The sequence below is a fragment of the Python bivittatus genome, unplaced genomic scaffold (assembly GCF_059951505.1).
Source record: "Python bivittatus isolate LINGU-HERP-01145 unplaced genomic scaffold, Pbiv_v1 ctg000070_np1212, whole genome shotgun sequence".
In the NCBI taxonomy this organism is placed as follows: domain Eukaryota; kingdom Metazoa; phylum Chordata; class Lepidosauria; order Squamata; family Pythonidae; genus Python; species Python bivittatus.
The window spans coordinates 12,010,121-12,027,806 of NW_028277034.1; the positions used below are offsets into that span (position 1 = coordinate 12,010,121).

The window sequence follows — 17,686 nt, forward strand, 5'->3', positions numbered from 1 at the left end:
TACGCAAGCCCCTTCGCCACGACAAGGCAGTGATCCATGAAGGGGTAATAAGAAATACTTTCAATGAATATAAATTCTAGATTAAATCCAAATTAATTCTTATTATTCTCTTATTCTTATTTTTTATCTAACATAGAACACAAAAAAGCCTATCATTTAAAGTACAACAAATATTGTGTTTAAAGCTGCAGTTCTTTATACAGCTCATATGTAATACTGCTCTGTAAGCTGAAGTGTGTGGGTGAGCATCCCATCATTCTCTCCACCAGCATTTTTAGTTTCTCACAATTAAATCCCAAGGAAAGATGTGGTGAGGGAACTTCTCCCATCAGGATTTTCCATATCAAAAGCATTAGTAGGCAGGGAGTTGCAGCACAATAGAGTATAGCAGTATATTTCAATGGAAAATAACAAAAAATGACACATACTATCAACTAACGATCGTAAAGAGAAATCAGACAAAGAAATCCAGAAGATCTCTAAGGCTGAGGAGGATGAAAAGAAGAAGTTTCTCTCTCACCAGGAAAGTACCCTTTCAGAAAATTCAAAGACAGATTTGGCACAATATTAATTGTTTTTAATGAGGGTAATTATGCTTTTATTTGTGACCTTCCAAACAGTAGCTTGAAATGAAGCTGCATATTAAGTTAGTTCAAAATGAAGATATGTGCAAACAGATTTCATTTGTTACCTGGTAGCTGCTTTTTCACTGAAAAATGGTTGCAGCAGCCAAAGTGTGTGTTGTATAGTGACCTGTACACTGTAACTGGCTTGGGTGGTTTTTGAAAGAGAGAAGAGACTGAAGGAAGCGTTTGGGTCAAAGGCTGTAAAATGATGCTGACACTATTCTCTTGATATGCTTCAATATTATTGCATTTGTTTTTGGCCATCTTCACAAAATATGCAAAAGCCTCGGGCCCTGGATTTGCAACTATCAGTGGAGACAACCAACTGACATATCACATTTTTGGATGTTTACTTGTGAACTACATTACAGAGTTGTGCCATAAGCTTTTAATATGAAGTTTAAACATTAAATACAGTAGCTTGTGTGATAGTGAGCTTCACTTACAGCTTCCTCAGAATGTGACCACCAAACCAACCAGCCAACCAACCAAAATGGATATAATAGTGTATTTATTATGTCTGTAATTTTAAACATATCTTTCTGTGAATTCTGTCTAGACAAGAACAAATACTAGCTTGTGTCTAGAAGTATTTCATTTCAGTAAAATCCAATGAAAATGTTGTGCATGAATTTAATTTTTATTTCTTGTATTATTTCTATATTCTGCACTACTGTGAACATGTTCTGCTGACAGAGGTGTTAAGATGTATGCAGCCTATGATGTTCATTTAACTGTAAATATTTTGTTCTTAAACAAGAATAAAAGCCACATTTTTTTCATGATTTTACCCAGTCTTCACCACCATTTTAGGCACTGGCTACAAAATGTCAAAAGTATAATATCTGAAAGGGGAAACTGTGTGGATGGTAATATCTAATTCAATGCAGAAGCAAGTTTAGCATGAAATTTTTAGGAAAGCAAATGCTAAGAAAATAAAGAACATTTTAAGAGATGGATTTTAAGTTTTGGATGAAGATTTAGGGAATCCTATTATTATTTCTGCACCATTCCAGATATAAAATATTGTCTGGGACATCTAAATAATGAAAGATTCAAAGTATTTTATTTTATTGAGAGGTCATTAAATTTACTGTCACCACAATCCACTACCTGTTGCCATGACAGTACAAGGATATCTATCATTTTTTATAATCAGGATAGTCCAGCCAAAACCTTATCCAATTTTCCTTCAAAAAACTGAGAGAATGTAACAAATTCTAGAGAATTAAGTTTCAAAAATGGTTGCCCTATGATGCACTGTTCCACCCACCTGAAGGTTATAGACGCAAGAGTTTCATTAGTATTGTCAGTATATAGATGAAACAACTGATTTGTAAGCTAAAGCAGTAATTACTAAAAGTCCACATTTCATTTCTTAAGAATTAGTCTTGTCAGGCTTAACCTATTTCTTTTTTTGATCAGATAACTCCTTCATAGATGGTGGAAAATCTGTGAACATAATATATGTGACTTCAGCAAAGTGTTTGCCAAAGTAGCCCATAACATTCTGCTTAGCAAGCTAGTTACATATGGAGGATGATGTGTCTCTACAGCCACAGGTGGCTTAAAAACCATAGTAAAAGAGTGCTTATATTATTGTTCATCATCAAATGTGTTGTTTCAATCCTTACTCTTTAAAGTCTATATTAATAATTCAGATGAAGAGATGGAGGGAATACTTCGCAAAAGAGCAGCTAATATAATTTTGCAGGTGGATGGGAAAGCCAATATTCTAGAAAAGGGGTCAGCAAACCACAGCCCGCAGGCCAAATCCAACCTGTTTTCATGCAGCCGGGAAGCTAAGAATGGATGGGTATGCGGGCAGCAGATTACCAGGCCCAAGTCTCAGATGAGCTCCCAGAGCGAAGAGTGGGGCCAAGGGCCAGAGCCAGGGCATCCTGGGCAGCAGTGGCCTATCAGCTGCCCAAAGGAGAAATTAACAAAAACAAACATATTTACAAAAAAAGTTTCCTTAGACCTTCCTTTATGTTACTACTGGTATTCTGTAGAAAATCCACAAGTCACATTTTAAAGAGCAGTTTGACATTTTGGCTGAAGAATAGTCAACGTGACAACTCAGTGAAATACTCTTGATGGGAAGCCCCTCAGGGGATTTGATGGAAAGTGGAAATAATACACATATTTCCCAAGAAAACAGTAAAATATTATACTCCTCTGCGAATGCGTGTACTAGGTGTGTGTGTAAGAGAGAGAGGGAGAGAGAGAAGTCATTCATAAAATCATAGCTGCGAGACTTTACCCAGGCCATACAAGTGTGAATGTTATATGTGTGTGTGTGCACACGTGCATGTGTATTTCCTTGTCCTAATCTATTTCTAAATATTTCCATATTGAATGTTTTCATTATTGTAATTTTACACTATTCATATTTTTTTATTTTTTGTCCAATGAACACTGCTTCAAAATGTCTTAGCTATTAGAACCAACAAAAAATAGAATAATAAAGAAATACAAGATATTAAAGTGCCAGGGAAATCAGAAGGGGGAGGACCAAGCAGAATTACAGGGTTACCATCACTCAATTTTTATTTATTTATATAAAACATTTTTTCAGCCTATCCTTTGTAGAAAAATGATTTAATCTTTTGCATACAAGACATTTTTTTTTAACTTTTAGCTTTTTTACCTTTTTTTGCAGATTGGTCCTTCTTTAAACATCAGTGTGCTGCAAAGATTAAGAAATATTGGCAAAACTTTATATATCTTAGAATTATTCACAAGCAATTCACTGTTCATAAAATGCTATGAACAGTTTATACATACATCTTACCTGTCAACTTTCTTATATGAATGAAACAGAGCTCAGAACACTTATCTATTTTTTTTATTCCCACACGGTTAGTCCTAAATTGCTATTTGCCATAAAAACTTCTAGAACAATGTACAGTATCCCAGTTTTAAATATCTAATGGGATATAGATAGATTACTTTTTATAAGTAATTTTTCACATATTCACCTTCAAAGATGCGAACATCAGACAATGACAACACTAATGAATCAAATGCTTTGCCGACCACATCATCCACTAATGCTAAAGCATGAGTAAAATGACAAAGAATAAAAATGCCCCAGATGCAAGAGCTGACCACAAGTGCTCCATCTTTTGGCAATGCAAAAGTGTCTTTGTGGAAGTGTTCCTGCTTTCTGAAGTGGGTGAGTGTTTTTATTTATGCTGCTCCCAATCTATGCAATGCACTCCACCCCATGTCTTCAGCCATGGCTTAAAACAGTGTTGTCCAAACTTGGCCACTTTGAGTGGACTTCAGCTCCCAGAATTTCCCAGCCAGCATGGCTGGCTGGGGAATTCTGGGAGCTGAAGTCCACTCATCTTAAAGTGGCCAAGTTTGGACAACACTGGTTTAAAAGGTTAATGACTCTTTCTTGTCAATACATTTAAAATGTATTCATTGCCTTCATTTTGTATTTTATATTTTTCTTTTATGTTTATCACTTAGGGCATTTTAGAAATTGAAAGCTGAGATACTTTATTTATTTATATCAATTTATATGGCTGTCCATCTCCTCAATGTGATTCTGGGTGACTTTAGTTTGTTGTTACCGTAATAAATCAGTTAACAAAGATGAAATATGAAGTTATTACAATACAGCAGTACAATACAGTTACAGGGATTGACCCAAACCAGATATATCAGAAATATAAACTTAACTTCCATTTTTTTACATATACTCCTAATAAAAATCCCTGCTCCTGGGTCCAATTGGGGAAAATATTTCCTGAAACTCTTCATAATAGATCACAGATACTTAGAGATATTTTTCAGAATGTAATGAATGATTGTTAAAACAATAGATTATTTTGATGAAAATTTTGATCCACAACCAGGAGAAAATTACAAATGGATTTCAGCTATGCTTTGTTTCATTAAACCTGTCACAGACTACTTTGGCTTAATTACATTCGTTAGACTGTCATTAGATATTACATAGGAGACCTGTTACATATCCAGACATAATATATCTTAGAAGAGGAAAACATGTATGCAATCATATTGGGCCATTGGATTTCTTCCTAGTAGCTCCAGGGGTAATTTATATTGCAGCTGGCACATTGATCACTTTCCCATATTATGATTTAAATTTGACCTAAATTTGGATATGCACAGCCCTGCTGATGTTTTTCATGAAAGTGATTGATGCTGAGTTATCAAAGTCCATAACTCTTTCACAACAATATTTTGTTCCTTTGACAGAACGCAGCTATTGTAAACAACGATATACTATGACATTTACAACCTTGGATAATTCCAGCTATGCTTTCACTGCTAATCTTCTGAAAACATTTTGAATACTCTGATACATTTATATCTGTAGACTTTAAAAGAAATCAACTACAATTTACAGGAGGTGGCAGTATTGAGCTGGCCTTGACTGATCTCAAAAAAAGCTAAGTGAGTAAATTAAGACATTATGAGAGATTACCAGGAAACCTCAGGATTGTAGGATAAACTGGGACATTACAAAACATCCAGAAGAAAATAAAAATAAACTATTTTCATATTGCTGCCAAGAAAACTACATGGACAAGCCCATGTTGTCATCAGGAGTAAATACTTTTTAAACCAAGTATGATCAATCCCATTATAACATACAACAGAGAAGGTTGTAGCTTTGAACTGATTTTATTTAATATACATATATGTTTAAGCACACTAAAAGATTCCAACAATTTCATACATTACTCTGCTCGATATCCATTACTGTGCCATATTTGCTTCAGTACTATTATCTGCAGTTAATTCATATGTACACATTACATGAATCAGATATATTTGATTCTTCCTCCTGCCTTCCCCAAGTTATCCTTTTCCAAAAATGTCAGTTTATGACATTTTTTTAAAAAATTAAAGCTATACTTGCCAGTTTAGAACTAAATTCACCACAAGATGGCTCTCTTTCATTATCTCTTAAAGAGTAGTTCTATTCGACAATTTTAAAGTATCTTACTATACTCATGATGAAAATGTCTGGCTGAAAAGGTGACTCTACAAGCCAAAGCAAACTGCGTGCTTAATTTGAGCTTCCTGTTTCTCTAGAACAGGCTTCACCTCATCCACCAAAAAGATAAGACACTTAAGCAAGACATTGCCTTCCTGCATGCGTATCTCCTCTCGCATTCTAGCCTTGGTAAATTTATCAGGCACACTTTCCAAATGATGCAATCAGAAAATTTCAGTAGGAATGCCTCTTTAATTATGTGCAATGTTGTCTTAGAATGAGCTCAAGTGACTCACCAAAAATGGCATGGCACCAAGGGGAAACACACTGACTTAATCAAAAGTTCTTAGAAATCAGAAAACAAAGAAAACATTTCAGTGAATTAACAGCATAATCTGGCACATGTCAGCTCAAAACTATGTCCATTTGATTTTAATTGACCCAACTCCCAATTTTGTGTTTATAGAGTTGCAACCTTAAGGTATAATCACATAACCAATTCTTTGGCATTGCTTATGTTGTTAATAATAGGTTAGACCTTGCCATAGTCATACTCAGAAAAGATATATTAAAATTAATGGAACTTGCTGGTCATGTCTAACTAAAGTACATTTGATTTCAATTAGTGTTCTCTAAATATGAGCAAGCAACACATGGTTTATTATCTCCTTCAAGCTAAATTATGTCATTGGGTAAATCTATAAGAAATGCACTTTTATTTTATCATTCTAAATATCTGTACCTGATGTAGCCCACTGTTTTACTTGAACTTAATCATAGTACAATAATTCCTGGACATTAGCAATTTCCCCCTCTGTTCCCGTGACACTGTCTTCATTTTGTCTCCAGTCCATGATTGAGACAGACTTCAGCTGTCCTTGGTTATCATGGTATTAAAGTAGCATCTTCCCCCTTATTCTGGCACTGTCCAAAGGCCTCAAGGTATGTAAAATCTGTTAGGCTTTGTGGTGCTGTACATTTTAAAGAAGTCAGGTGACTGGCAATAGAGGTGAGATAGGGATTCAGCAATGAAATGTCATGAAGGCCTAGTATTCTACCAACTCAAAGAGAGTGGATAGCACTATAAATCAGTAGTAAGGAAAGGACCTTAAAGTAGACATTGGAAAACTTGAGAACTAGTGTGGCATAATGGTCAGGAATGGGAGATCCAGTTCCTAATCCACTCTCAGGCATGAAAACTCACTGACTGACTTTGAGGCGGGTGCTGTCTCTTAGCCCAACCTCTCTCACATTATCTTTACTGCACTAAGCACATATGTTGTTGTTTTTAAATTAACTACTACTAACTTGAAATAAAATTGTTTCAAAAGCTTTTCTAAAATAGATTACAAAAGACAAAAACTACATCCTAGAAGAGCAAATTACAAGGAATCTAGATACAGTCCAGATATTAAAGAAATATTATTTTTATAGATATAAAAAGTGTATTTTTATATTTATAAGTGACTTATAGATAGTCATTATAAAGGGATGGCAAGTGTAAAAAAATTCTCCTTGTTTTTTTGTTACCTTTATGTCAGTTTCTCCAACAAGGTAACAGCCAAAAGGAATATATTCATTTTTTCATATAGCTAATTTTTTAGTGTTTTCTACATTGTAAAGTTTTGAGTCAATATAATCAGTATTAAACCATTGCAAAGTAGATCCTTTTGTTTTTCTAAGAAATTAATAGAAATGTGGCCTACCAGATGTGGACTTCAGAAAAAGAGAGCCTGAAAACTCTAACTCTAGTCATCTGGACTTTTACAGGTCTTTCTGCTTCCCCTCCTTCTTTTCCTTGCTATCCATGGGTGAAAGAAAAAGAACAGGGAGAGAAGTGGGGATCTTGGCTCTTTTACTGCTGGTTCTCCCATTCCATGTGATCAGAAGACACATTGCCCCATTCTGCCCCATGAAAAGAAAAATAAGGGGGACATAAGGGAAGCAACTGGGTTCTTTTCTCCTTATGGCAGGAGAAGCAAGGGAGAACAGCTCCTTCTCTCTCAATTCTCCAATCTTCAAAGTAATCCCTAGCACCAAAGGTGGACTTCCTCATTCTGCTTTTCTACTTCCTGCAAGCTCTTAATGTGGACAGAACCCCTTCCCTACTTTTTGCCAAAGGACAGTAGTGGGTGAAAGTGAGTTCAGCATGTCTTTAAGCCAGCATCGGTGTTGGCCAGCAAACACATTGGATAACAGCATTTCAGTGCTGACATGCACGAAAGCACACTCTGTCCTTAAAAAATTGGAATATGTCAAAACAAGATTTATATTTCCAAAATAGGATCTTTCTAAGGTGGCAATATTGTGCCCCACCTATGTTAAGGACAGATTAATAATCATTCACAGAGAGATTCTTTTTAAAATGTAGACTATCAACTTCTCTGAATGGAAATTAAGGTCTGATCTTAAAAGTATGCATTTAGGTAAGTAGGTAAAAATGTTTTGTTACAACATGCCCAGAGAATAAAGCTGCTACAAAGGAACATTAAGGTCACAGTGGAGTTATATACAGAAATGTGTACATTGTGTTTTGTAGGTAAAAAGAAGACTATAATCAACAGAAAAATCATCACTCGTACTAGGCTTTATATGTAACTGACTTGAATAAAAACACATTGCCTCGCTTAACTGGATATCAGTGGGGATTCACCTAACATCCAAGGAGAAATATTGTTCTGTTTACATAATAGAAACATTTGAACTTGCTTTTCATGTTACATTAAGAGGAATGTTGAAATGACATCAGCAAATCAATTTATCAAGATGCTGATTTAATTTACCGAGAAGGCTGGTTTACACATAAAGAATTTCTAAGACTGTATTTACACTTAATACTAAGCCATAAGAGGTGGGTTTACACATTATACTATGACTCAGTGGGGGAGGTGTAAAATCACATCCAAAAAAGTAATGGGTAAATTTGATTTCATTTCATTTAAAATGAAATATAATGAATATGATTACACTTTAATTGTGTACATATACTTCTTGTTCTGCAACTACAAACTCCTCTATTGTTTAGCATCATGTGTGGATCAGACCATGCATATTGAACTACTCTTAATTTAGATGCTGATGATGAGAAAAAGAAGGTAGGCATGGATGAGAAGATACAGTAGAGAAATTATATACAGGTTTTGTGTTTGTTTTTTTTAAGTCCAGGTTTGTTTTCTTTAAGTCCAAAGAAAGCTGTGTTCATGATTTTACTAATAACTATCTTTCGGGAGAAAGATGTCTTTGAAGTTACTAAGTTCATTTAAATAGAACATCGCAGACGTCATCTTGCAAAGACTAGATCTGACTTGATTCAAATGCTATTTTATTTACAGTCATACTGTAATGTGATCCCTCTGATCTTCCAGCCACTCTGAGTGTTGATTTAGCTTTAATACGTCAGATCACATGACAGAGCTGATTACAAAATCTAATATAGAGTGCATTTGTGGAAAGCAACAAAAACAGAGCCAGTCAAAAGCCAATTAACCAATGCTTTTCTTAGTAAATATTATGTCAGCAGCGTCTAATGCTGAACACCATATGCTGATCAAGAAAAACGCTGAAGTCCTGCTTTCTGTAAATGATTCAGCTAGGATGATTCATTTGCCCTTTGCTCATGAAATCATAACATGGCAAAATGTACTAACTGTCCCCTCCTCTTTAGTGTATCAGTAGAAATTTAATCAGCATCAACACTTACTGTGCCTTTTAGCCAAGCTGCACCTAAAGAAAACTTTCAGGTTCATCTCCCTGCCAGTTTGAACATTCCAGCAAGAGTTCTTCTGGTGCTTCTCAGCTCTTTCTTTCTGTATTTGGGTTGTGCACAGGAAAGAGTAGTTCAATTACATAACAATGTGAAGGATCCTTGGGAGCTATGTTGAGGCCAAACTAAATAGTTAAGTTGCAGTTGTTTATCCATAAAATAAAATTCATTAAATAATTGATAGGCACAAATGTCCTTTTAATGGTGGCTGGTGTGGGGCTGAGAGAGAACTGCTCCTGTCTGTGCTCCTGCACTCTGAAGATGCCGGTCACAGGTGCTGGCGAAACATTAGGAAACAAAACTTCAAGACCACGGCCACACAGCCCGGAAGACCCACACCAGCCATCGTATGCCGGCCGTGAAAGCCTTCGACAATATATCCTTTTAATGGCTTCATCAACTCTGTGGGCAAGGAAACTGGAGAAATGGTTTTTCTTAATTTCTCCAGGAGAGAAATTCAACAGCTTCTCAAGAGCAGGACCTCTTGTTAGCAGAGATGGTATTACCACTGCAACTGAAAAAAAAAAACACCCTAAAATAATTCTGGAAACTATATTTCATTCATCAAATTGAATGAGAATCATTGAAAACATGCAGGAGAATTCATCTGCCTAGTACTAGATACATGTTATGTAGCTTTAAATAAAATACAGTTAAATTTCAGTATAAGAAGCAGTTTTCCCTAGAGAACCTTCCAGCAACCTAATCATGAAAAATTCAAAAGTAAATAATAGAACATGGATTTTGGAAGAGAAAAAGCCCTAATAAATAGGCATTATATTTCTATATGAAACAAGCTTAATTGTTTTAATTCTCATTCCTACATAAAATCTGCTTCAGTTACTTAGAATTAAAATGTGTAAAAGGTCCAATATATTACTTTGCCCTAAACATATAGAATTCTTATACTGCATTCTAGTGCTTGGCTTAAAGAGTTGCTTCACATCAACTACGGATAAAGGTTTAATAGGTGAAAGGACAAAGGGAGTTAATAAATTTTTCCCTCTTGATTTACATGCAAGTTAGGTCAGATGACACATAAAACAAAGGATTGATTAGCTTTTCAGAGAAGTTGGTCTGTAAATCCCAAACCTGTTAGTTTGGGAGTTACATTGCTTATCTCTTGGGCTTATCAGAAGTACACTCAAACTTCTACTCCAAATTGAAATGAGATATTTACTAGACAACCCACTGAGTCATCATTTCAGAGATATTTCCTTACCTAAACAGAGAAACAGAATGGCCAAGGGCAAAAAAACAGTGGGAGTGTGAGCGACGTATGACTTTCTGCCAGCTTCCCCATTGACTTTGCTAGTGGGAAGCTGTCAGAAATCCTCCCTCCCTCCCTCCCTCCCTCCCTTCCTTTTCCACATATAATATAGGCATGTGCCATTTGCCCTCCCCTAACTACTCTCAGGAGAGCCCTCGTGAAGCTGCCACTGCCCTCTCCTCCTTTCCCTCAGCTGACCAGCAGAACACCCTGACACTTTGCTGGGGGGAGGTGGAAGAAAGGGAACTGTGGAGTGTGAGGAAAACTGCACCCCTGCTCCCCATTCTGGCATGTTCCAAAAGCCCCCTCCCTCAAGAGTGGAACAGGGCTCACCTGTCAACCACTGGTGCCCCCCCTCAGTCAGCTCGACCTCGCCAGCAGGCATCCAAGTTGCTCCTTTGTCCTTCCATCACCACCAACTGCCATTAAGAGATTTCAAATTTCTGCCTCTTTCCAAAGCAGCCAATCACCGCTTGCAGTCAGACCTTGCCACCAGCTGATTGGGCACAGGGGACAGAGGGAGGTGAGAAAGAAGTCAGGGATATGTCCATGACAATCACGTGACCTGGGCTGACTGCTGCAGTGCAGTACTGAAACAGCCACAAATTTCCCAAATTTCAATCCCATAGGAGTAATAGGTCCCAGAATTTGGACGCCTTCTGTAAGTTAGCCCATTTGAGGTACCTTGGTTCAAAAACTGTTGCCCTTTGATACATTGCTTCACCTAGTTGAAGGTTATAGAAGGAGAATTTTAGTAGTGAATAGATATACAGTAATATGCTGAAAGATAAGAAAGGAAAGGTGGAATAGGCACTCCACCCAACAAAGGACAAAGAATGTGTAAATAATTTACTAGGCTAGGCTAACACTTGGGAAGAACTTATTCAACTATTGGCGTCAAAGGGAGCATAATAGGATATTAAGATAAGCCTGATACAGTGATCAATGTGACTGAATTTGCCACTGGGACAAGAAGTGAAAAATCATAAATTCCACATTTATGCTATGTACCAGAGGTAGGATGAGGAAAGTGGTTCCCTCCTTCCTATTCGCCAGCCAGGTATGCAGCAGGAAAATCTTGTTTCTCATTTCCTCAGGCTTTGAGATGGGCTACAGAAAGCTCTTATCACATTTTGGACCAAGAGGTGGGAACTAGTAAACCATAAATGAAACAGGAGAACTTTGAGCACCTCTGACCGAGTAGCTATAGCAAGAGTTTTTGTGAGCCTTTGAAAATCTTGAGTGATGCACTCAAGGCAAGTTATGGATGACTGCCAACATAGGGAGGGATGCCTGTAATTATAAACACACTCAATCTGCAAGGCACTTCACATCATAGCTTTTTTTTTTAAGCCTATCATAGTTAAAGCTGGGACACAGTCCAACAAATAGCTTGGCACAAAAATCAATGTGTTTAACTGTGCCTTAGCCTTGGTATTTGTCATCAAGGCATAAAATGTCTTTTGCTTCAGTCACAAATATATGCAAATATATACAAAGCAGTACAAATAATTGTTTACATTTTGTATATTTCTCATCTGTGTTAACAATACTGAGATTTTAATGTGAACAGAGGCAATATAAAGATCAAAGACTGCCAAATGTTCTTGTATTTAAAACAGCTAAAGGGAAAGGGACAAAGTGGACCACAACACTGATAAAGAGGTTGACCTTTATTCCCCAGCATTTCTCTATCCTTCTTGTTTCTCCTCTCATTTCAATCTCAGAGTGTTTAGCTTTAAAGAAAAAGAAAAAGGTTACTTGGACTAGTACCCCTTCCCCTTTGCAACTAGTAATAACATCAATTTCAGAGGCAACTATGCAGCAAATCAGTTTTATAGACAGGATGTAGTGGGCTTTATATACATCTAAACCTGTGTCTAAACCTACTTTAGATGGCCATGTTGTGCTACTTCGGTCATGCAACAAACTTTTCTGTTTACCAGGTCTTTCCTCCATTTTACAGTTTAAAGCTGTTTTTTTAATCAACGCAACAAAAGGCAATTTGTAATTTTGATCACATGAAGTCTCACACCTCAGGCTTTCTTAACTCATGATGCTAACGTGATCAAAGGATAAAAAGCACTTCTTCTTTCCTAATATAAAGCACATGCAGATTTACTTTGAAATAATCATAATTCCATTATAGATTTAAAAAAAAAACTAGTTAGATTAGATAGATAGATAGATAGATAGATAGATAGATAGATAGATAGATAGATAGATAGATAGATAGATAATATACAGACAAAAATAATGGCTTTAAGTAGGATTCTAAATTAAAAAAAATAGAGAGAAGATATGATATACTCTAGGAGAGCCAAATATCACTATTTTAATAAGGGTTCACATGGCAACTGTTTGATTTTGTTGTCTACCATCTTCCACAATGTGGGTGGACATTTTGTGAGGCTACAGACATTGGCCCCCAAACTGAGTCTTGGCTGAGTCACTTTTTAGAAACATAATTTGCATTTTCCCAGTAACATGGAAGAGCTAATATCCTTTCCTCAGTAATAAAGGTTGTCACCTTTAAAGCCCTTCATGGCTTGGGACCATCTTTTCCCAGTTGTTTCTACCTGTCCAATCCAGTCTCGCAGGTTGGGCGTGCTCTGGGTCCCATCAGCCAAGGAATGTTGGCTGGCAGGGACCAGGAGATATGCCTTTTCTGCTATGGCACCTGTTCTCTGGAACATCCTCCCTCCTGAGATTAGGATGGCCCCGACCCTTTTGGCTTTTCGGAAGGCCTTAAAGACCTGGCTTTATGACCAGGCCTGGGACCCCAAGCATGGGAAGGGCCCCATTTCATGGCTGTGCTGATACCTGTGGTTTTTAAAGATCTCTTGGCTACATTTATATTTATACAATGTACTGTTTTAAATGTTGGCTGTTTTTATTGTTGTTAGCTGCCCAGAGTCACTGGTCTGAGATGGGTGGCTATATAAATTGAATAAATAAAAATAAAAAAATATAGCCGGAGTCCAAATTGGAGGGCGTGAGTGAGAAGAAGTCTTGCTCATAGTGGAACAAAATGATCCTGAGAGATCTAACTTGGGCCTTGCCATACCACTACCAAATGTTCTTCCTTTTTTCTTGGCCTTTTTACATTTTATGCCTCTGTAGTTACTGTATTTATTAATGGAGAAAAGTATCTTCAAAATAAATTTGTAACAATTTTAAGTAAATTGTCTCAAATATTATACACACACACACGCACGCACACACATTTCTATTTAAATCATTGCTGTGAAGTTGTCCTAACCCTATCGCCAGGAATCACACTAATGGAAACTTTCTGTTGACATCTCAATGGTGATAGATACCATATGTTTCAAACTGTATTTAGATATCACAGTTACAAGGTCATTTGGAACTGCTGACATGTTCAAACCAGCTCTGTGTTAAATGTGCCAGAATTAATGATTATATTGTTTGAGCCAAAACAACTTCCTTCCCAATAACTGTTATGAAAAGCAATATTTCATTTTCCCAGCTGTTTTCATTACTGAACAAAATACAGGTGTGTGATCCAACACATGCTCTTATCACTCACATTTATGCAGGCAAGACATTCACAAACCAGGGTTGCCAAGTTCTGTGATTGCAGCTGAGGCCACTAAAGAAAAGTGGTAGTTCAGGAGCAGCACCTGATTTTGTGGAGTAAGGACTGCTCAGGGCATGGTTTCTGGTGACTGCTCCTCTTGAATCAATGCAAGTATGTGAGAATAAGCCCGTTTATAATCATCTTGTGTCCAAGTAACACACACATTGGTTTTCAACAGTACCTTATAAATACATTTAAGACATTGGTATCATGCTTTTCAATTTCAAGTCAAACTTTGAAAAGCCATTCCCAGCAAATAAATGATAAAACTTAATAACAAAAGGCACCAGAATGCTTAAATAGCAATAATAACTTAGTGTACAACAAATTAGTTTCCCATATCATTATACATATGAAAAACAGTTTTAAAACATAAGTAAAACAAATACTGATACCTTTGGGAATCTTCTTACCTAAATACCTTCTTTAAAAAAACTTTCTTTGTAGCTATTTTTACATGCAACATAATTTAAATGCAGCATTGATTTCTAAGATCACAGATCAGTACTAACACTGCAGTCTTATGCATGCTTATTTTTGAAATAACCACTCCTTTCAATACAGCCCAAGCCTAAATCTTCTATAATTCATGAAAATGTGGGCAGTTCTTTGGTTCAGCAAAGCTATATCTAACCACAGTTGTTATAAAATTAAAAGGCCATTCTTACTCTTGCATTTAAAATATGATATTTTTAATACACTCATTTCTTTTTAAAAATACAAATGACAGTTCAGCAGATGAAGAGTTTTATTCTTAGCATAGTATTCAGCTGACTAGGGGTGAAAGTGTAAAGATGATTGTTGAGGACAGTGATCATGATGATAAAAAGGGGAAGCAAGTCCTGATTTGTTTCAGTGGCAATGGGAATGCTTGTATTCTGAGAAAAGATGGATCCATAAACAGGCTGGGTACCAAAGAAAAGACAGCTTCTCATATAGAGTTAATGCTTTTAAGTCTAGAAGACTAGATATAATGTGTTTCTAGAATCCAACTTTCTATGCCAATATAATGCTGATGTAGCTCAATAGTTAAACTATGAACTATAAATAGCCAGTTATAAAGGCTCCCAAATATCTTGATTTTTTACAACCTTTCCTCCTTCCTGCTTCCTATGCTACCAGATCAAATGTAGCACAAGGGAATTGTTCCTGTACATGGATCCCAAATTATCATTCCATGATAAAAGTTTTATTCCCACAGTTACATAAAAAAACTGAAATTAGAAAGTGCAAGTTTTAGACATAAGCCGCAATTGCTAATTAAATGCGCAAGAAATGGAATGAAGATCTCTAGAAGGCAGATAGTGGGTACCCCAGTTAATGTCTATGAAACCAGCATCTCTGGGATAACTCTAGATTATTACAATGATTATAAGGCTGAGCAATACATTTACTGACTTGATTCTAAAATACCATGTATTTAGGAGACTTAGAATTTCATATAGAATATGAGATAGATAATACTACAGTTACAGGATTATTATAAGAATGACAAAGAATCAGTGTTACTATACATCACTTAAAATATATTTGAACAGCAATTCCTTATATAACTCAGCCTTGCTTGATCTAATGTAATCTAATCTGGACAGCTTGGAAGGCTGAATTGAGAGGAACAAGATGTCCTTCCATGTCCAGGGGGGAATGAAAGGCATTACATTTAGGGCAAACAGAAAGTGGGGATTAATGGTTTGGAAGCACTAGGCTGGAGAAGGATGTGGGTGTGGTCACTAATTACAAGCTGAACATGTCACCAGCAGTGTAACAGCTGCTAGAAAGGTTACAACAGTTCTGGACTTCATACAAGCATTGTAGCAAAGAAAGGTGAGATCCTATCCCCCTCTACTCTGCGCTGGTGAGATCACACTTGAAGTACTAAATATGGTTCTGGGCACCACTTTTCCATAAGGCTATCGATAAGTTAGAATAGCTTCAGAGAATGACAACAAAGATGATACAGGGATTTGAGGACATGCCTTATGGGGACAAATCTTCAGAAAAAGGAGACTAAATAGAAGTCATAATATGAGTTGTCTGATTCTTAATATGATACCCTAGTAAAAATAATCAGAAACTATTTTTTGTTGCCACAGAAACTAGAACCAGAAACAATAGTATAAGTCACAGCTACCTAGATTTTGTTTCAATAAAAGGAAAATTTTCTGATGGTAATATTTGTATAACAGTGGAGCAGTCTACCTACAAAGTTGTGGGTTCTCTATCTATGAAGGTTTTTAAAAAGAAGATAGTTTAACTGTTTTTTTCTGTAGTTTACAAAGGTTTGGACTAGATGATCCTTGTGGACTTTAAAAAGGGGTGGCAAATGTTTTGTTAGAAAGTATGGGTGGAATCTGGAATAGTTATTTTAAATCAATTATATGACAATTATTATCTTAATGGTTTTTCTTAACTTCAGATAGAATTTTATATCTCTGATTCTCAACAGTGGCAATACAATCAACTCAAATATCTTGATGGCTCAATCTAGACCAGATGCTTTGGCTGCTTCTAAGAAACCTAAGGTGTTTTCATTCTGAAACTAAATCTACATTGTATTTATATTAAAAAATAAGGAATATTTTAAAAGTTGATATTAATGACATTTATGGCTCAATGGCTAAAAAATTGGAACAGTCACTAATGAAACATCAATGGTTGCAATTCATAAAAAATGTTAAAGCAGTTACTTAAGATTAAAATTGATTTATCAAAAGATTCTATTTTGAGTCTACTAATAAAGTATTTGAAAGAATAGAAACTGGATTTTCTCTGTTGGCAATGTAAAAAACTTGAGGCGTCATTGACTTATATGTTCTGGTCTTGTGAGTCACCGACATTATTCTGGAATAATATTTTAACATGCTAGGGATTTATTTTTTAGTTTTTAGTTAATATTATGTTAAATTATATCCCTAAGATCTAGAATATGACTATTTTTGAGAAATTATGGCTATACTGGGCAGGAGGTATTGCTAAGAGGATTATTTTGAGAAATTGTAAAAGTAATAATACTCCCAATTTAAGGGAGTTTAGATTCAAGATATGTGTAACCTATTTGTTTTTAAAAAGACAGTTTTATCTACAAATTAAAAAATAGCAGAATATCTTTGGCACAGATTTCATAACATTTTATAACAATACTATTATCTATATTTATTATATATTTTTATGATCTAGAATTTAAAAAAAATTAATATTCAATCCGTATATGATATGCTTACATAGTCTGTAATTATTTTATTTTTATTTTTCTTTATCTAACAAATTAAATGTTAAATAAATATTGCTTTATTTTTTATGGGGGTTTTTTCTATTTTTTCTATTTTTATTTTGTAAACCAAAATAGAAGTTTCAGGCGGTCACTTCCAGCTCCAGACTTTTATGATTCTACCATTCTCTGATCTCAGAAAAGCTAAGGGGAGGCAAAGCTGTGAAACCTCAT

At 35.8% G+C, this 17,686-nt stretch overlaps 1 long non-coding RNA gene across 4 annotated transcripts in view; it reads right to left on the reverse strand.

The window, feature by feature from the left end:
• The window catches only part of LOC148216844 (uncharacterized), an 89,196-nt gene that overhangs the window by 48,930 nt on the left and 22,580 nt on the right, over nt 1-17,686 (reverse strand). The window contains exons 2-3 of one of the 4 annotated variants that reach the window (XR_015794412.1): nt 10,974-11,136; nt 9,308-9,878 (exon numbers count right to left, since the gene is read on the reverse strand). The exons of 1 other annotated variant lie outside the window; for it this stretch is intronic. This is a non-coding gene — a long non-coding RNA (uncharacterized LOC148216844). Of the gene's footprint in view, nt 1-9,307; nt 9,885-10,973; nt 11,137-17,686 lie in introns of all 4 variants that reach the window. 2 more of the 4 variants (XR_015794410.1, XR_015794411.1) reach the window with 2 other exon arrangements.